Source organism: Miscanthus floridulus, chromosome 2 (genome assembly GCF_019320115.1).
Source record: "Miscanthus floridulus cultivar M001 chromosome 2, ASM1932011v1, whole genome shotgun sequence".
Lineage (NCBI taxonomy): Eukaryota > Viridiplantae > Streptophyta > Magnoliopsida > Poales > Poaceae > Miscanthus > Miscanthus floridulus.
Window position 1 is genome coordinate 45,479,463 of NC_089581.1, and position 5,000 is coordinate 45,484,462.

A 5,000-nucleotide genomic window follows, 5' to 3' on the forward strand; every position below is an offset into this window, starting at 1 on the left:
TTTGAAGAGGATATTGGCCAAACCAAATTTATAATAGTCCTACCTCCTGTCAACTATTCACGCCACACGAAAACACCTTGCTTTACTTCTTTCTTAATCTTAAGTACAAATGTCACATGCTAAACTTTTCAAAGTAAAATGGCAAGACCTCTGCTATCCTAGTATTACTAATTAGAGGTCTTAAAAGGAGGTTCCACATTAATTATCATGACACACACTAAGAAAAAAAAGATAAATTACAGAAATTATTATAATAATAAGAAACATATAACCTTTAATTTGGTAGACTCTAATCAATCATCATCAATAATAATTGAAGGATTTATTCTACTTTATAAAAAAATCGCTGCTTCTGTCATTATAAAAATACATAAATTTACATTAGATTACCCACCTCTACCATTATAAAAATTAATTCAAATTAAACCTCTAAATTACTTGTCTTTACTATTATGAAAGATAATTTAAAATAACCGAATATGTTTTTTTTGTAAATTATCAACCCTTATAGCTAAGAAAGATAATGCAAAGTAAGCCCTAAGATTGCCTCTATATCCCACACCTGCCAATATGAAAATAATAAAAAGCAATCACTTTAGTTTGTTTATAAATCACCCTGTCTGCATGTACTAGAGGACCATAGCCCATTAAGGTATTCAACAAACAATCACACACAATTGAACAAAAAAACAAATCTATTCTCTCTCTTTTGTCATAATCTCTTTCAACCTCCATGTTGATACTCATCGCTTGATCCGATGATCAAAGACGATCAGGTAACGTCACCGAAGGTTTGTGCGACGCACAACAAAGGTTTCAACTCATGAAGAATTCATGTCAGCAGCAAACGTTTTGAGGTGTAATACAAATACCATAAATTATTATATGACAGAAATTAAGGCAAACAAACAAATGGTTCCGCAGGTACGAAAGGACATTCACAATTCATATCCAAATGTTTAACATGGCAGCATTGCCACTATGCAATCCCTTGGACTTTGGAAGCCCATTTCTGTCAAAGTATTAGCCACTTGCAATTCGTTGCCAGCATAAGGTAAAAATAATAAGGACATATGACTCAGAAGGTTTCCATGTGTAGCTCAGAGCATTGATACATAAATTTTTTCAAACCTCTGCTTATACTAGTAAGCTTCTTAGGTCTTAGTTGCCGTCATATGACTCAGAAGGTTTCCATGTGGATATTGCTTTCAGTACCCTTCCCATCCATCCCAGCAGTAGCCACTGATCATCTTCGTTTATTATATATTCTTTGTGATATTGACCCACCATATCTCTTATTACTTTCACAATGTCCGGATTCAGTGGGAGCTGCTCAAGGCCAGCCTTCTTGTTTCGTAACTTCCAGTTCTTATAGCTCTCTGGCCTCTCAATCCTTTCGGATCCTTCACATGAAATGGCATCGAGAATTGCACACTGATAGATATCCCTCTCTAAGGTCATTCTTGCCTCATTGTCTCGTGGAACAGTTCTATCAAGGATATCAAATAATGCAGAGTAGTGGTACATGACTTCTTTAAAACGTGGTAAAAAGAAGGGGGTACTATATGATCCATTCACTACCCCGTGCACAAAAACTTTTGGCTTCATCATTCTGATGGTATTGAGCACCCTGTTCCTGGCACTATTAAGGGATACTGTCTCATCACCAAGGTTCTTCATTCGGAATAGGCAGTTAACTATCAGCACGTCATCTTCCTCAATGTTGAGATCCTCTATACGGATGGTTTCCCATTTCGATGATATTCCTTTGTATTCAAAAGGCACATTGAACATGCTAGCATAATCAGCTAATAGCTGCCCTGCGTTCTTATTCATTTGATTTGGTCGAAATCCTGGCTGGGGTAGCTCAATACCTGTGATTCGAACCTTAAGAGGCCCATCTTCCCTCCTTGCGAGTTGCTCAAACAGTGATGGCCATTGAAATCCAAAGCAAATGCCAAAGTCGATAATGTGAACCTTTGGTTTTCCCTTTGAGACATCAAGGACTGTCTTATTTGAAAAATAGTATGGTGCCCGCATGAAAGGACTTATTGCTAAACCCAATTGATATACCTTTAAAGTGCCCACAGCATTGCAGGTTTCAGTCATCAACTCCAGCCAATCGTACTTGAAGGCAGTCAACTAGGCAAGATGCTAGCCTCTGGGTATCATCCCCGCTTACTGAGGAATGCTGTCTTATGATGTTCAGTCTATCACTAGCTAAGGTATAGTCATTCACAGATACTGCTTGTGCACAATGGATAAGAAGGGTTCTTCGATCCACCACCTCTTTCTTATGTTGCTTCTTAACTCGTGTCTTCTGACAAGCTGATGGTCTTCCTTGAACATTCTGTGAATTTCTGTTTGATTTGTTTGTCATCATTTCTCGCAAAACAATGCCTTCATTCGTAAGCTTATGCTCAGAGAAAAGTAGGACCCTGTCAAACATCTCATCTCGGGTTGTCTCGTTGAATGAAACAGCAAACTGCTTGCTACACCTTCCTTCTAACAATTGAAAATCTTCTGTACGTGAATAATTTCCAGTATGAACATCAGATAATGCATGCTTGCTTTTATCTGCAACATTCAGTTGAAGTGATTGATTATCTCGGCTACGCTTTTCAGCAATTGAAAGGCCACCAACGTTCAAACCAAGCTCCTTGCTGAGTGTACCTTGAGTGAACTGTTTTTTCTCTTTGACAATGTCAGATAGACTCCATGGAGCTTCAAAAACTTGCACGTTGTGATTAGAATGACTAGTACTTGAGTCAATAGCAACAGAGCAAATGCTGCATGATTTGCTGATGCTGTCATCGATATTTTTCAGATGGTCACAGTTACAAAGTGGTAGTTGCTGAGGATAAACTGGATTATTCTGTCCGAGGAGTTTGTAGAATGGCTCTTCCATGGCTCTAAGTGCATATTCTCCATGATGTAATTTGACCCTGTCATCGCTGTACTCCTGCATCAATAGCTTGTTTATGTAGTCGAGTGTTATATCCGAGGTGATCCAACTGTTCCCAGAATTTTTTTTTTGAAACGAACCGGCAGGAGAGCAGCCCGCTATATTAAAAAGAAGGAACGTCCAGACGGACACTGTACAAACTCAGTCAACTTGACTCTGTACACAACTAGAAAATCAAAAAACACAATAAACACAATTGAAGACTAGGAGAGAAGTTGAAGGAAAGTAGAAAGTTGCTTTGCTCCCGCCAAGATCCACAGTCTCGCCTCGTCTTTGATTCTCTGAAGAACCATAAAATTGGTGGACTCTGTGTGCTCAAAAACTCTCGAATTCCTCTCCTTCCAAACTTCCCAGCAAACTAGTATAATGAGCGAACGTAGGCCTTTCCTCCTCGTACTCGGCGCATTTGACATCGCCGTCCACCAGTTCTCAAGTGTCTCGCTATGTGGCCATGCACTCGGGTGTAGGTTGGAGTTTTGTGCCCAGGTGGCAATTTCCTTCCAGAGGCGCTTAGTGAATCTGCAGTCCCTGAAAAGATGCAGGCCTGTCTCCGCATGAAGCCGGCATAGTGTGCAGGTTCCTTGGTTTGGCCACCTCCGAGCTTCCAATCTATCAGCGGTCCAAACTCGGTTTTGAATCGCAAGCCAACTGAAGAATTTGCATTGGTTCCATACCAATCTGATTTTACATTGCTACTGACCTCACATGGATCGGGACCATATATTTTAGTTGAAGAGGAAGTGCTCGATGCAACATGGACATTACTGTTAGAACTACTTGATTGTAACACCCTAAAATTTGCTACTTTGGAAATGTAGTTAAATCGATTTAATTACGAATTTTTGTGCACATGAAATATTGGAAAAAGAATATTTTTTATTATATTAAAATTCATCATAAGGAGTAGCAACATGGATGTGCATACATGCCGGTGCATTTGATTTATTGCAATGAGTGGTTGAATCCAAAATTCAAAATAAATTCAAATCGTTTTGAAAATAAGTTTGAAAAGGGCTCGGAAAAGAAAAGAAAAAGAGAATTGGAAAATAAAAGAGTTTTCAAAAGTTTGTAAAAGTTCAGTATTGGAAATCTCCCAAAAGTTCTCATCTTGAAAAGTACATTTGAAACTATATTTAAATTTGATTTATGTCATATTTGAATTTGGATTGAAAAAGAAAAATGGGAAAAAGTTTGAGAAAAGGAGAAAACCTCTCCTCTCTCCCTTTCGGCCTACATGGCCCAGCTTGCTCCTTCCCGCCGGCCCATTCCCATGCAGCCTCGCAGCAGCCCAGCCGCTCTCTCCCACCTCAACTCCGTGGCTCAGCTCACCGAAGGAAAGCCTAGCGTGCGCCCTCTTCCCTTTCTCTGGCTAACAGCTCGACCCCGCGCTCTCCTCTCGCTGACCGGTAGGGCGCATGTGTCAGTCGTCTCCCACCTCTAACCTTGCCCGAGTCGGGAGTCCGCTGCTGCTCCAACTCCGCCCCGTATCCGCCTGATTTGGTGTGATCTCCACGCCAAGCTCCCTATAAAAGCCGGAGACTCTACGCCGCATCGCCCCGCATAGCTCTAGCGCAAGTCGCCGCTTCCACCTGAGCTCGTAGCGCCGCCGCCGCTGCGAAACCTAGCGCCGCCGTCCGTCGTCGTCTTCGTGCCTCCTCTTCCGTCGAGAATACCATAGGTGAGCTCCCTATCATCTCCTCGCTCGCCCGGTACCCTCGTTTTGTGCAATCGTGAACCGTAGGCCGTTTCCCGCGCTCCCCGGCGACCTCATTGCCGTCGGCAATGGCTGCGCCGCCGCACTAGTCCTCCCCTCCGACCGGTCGTGCCCCCAACCAACCACAGCCGTCCAATCTGAGATATATGGCTCAGATTAAAACATACCAGTTCGTCGGTATTTTTGCTAAAGAGCCCCTGCGTTTCTCTATTTTCTAACCCGCCGTCCCTGATTTTATTCTAAAGAGCCCCTACCCGTTCTCCTATTAGTACCCGCGGTCCATTGGCAGGTTTAAAAATCAGATTTTATTTATTTCAATTC

The 5,000-nt window shown here is 41.8% G+C and overlaps 1 pseudogene; it reads right to left on the minus strand.

Moving 5' to 3' along the window:
• Positions 1-1,161: 1,161 nt before the first annotated feature.
• Positions 1,162-4,517, minus strand: LOC136536458 (scarecrow-like protein 34; annotated as a pseudogene).
• Between the last annotated feature and the right edge of the window lie 483 nt (positions 4,518-5,000).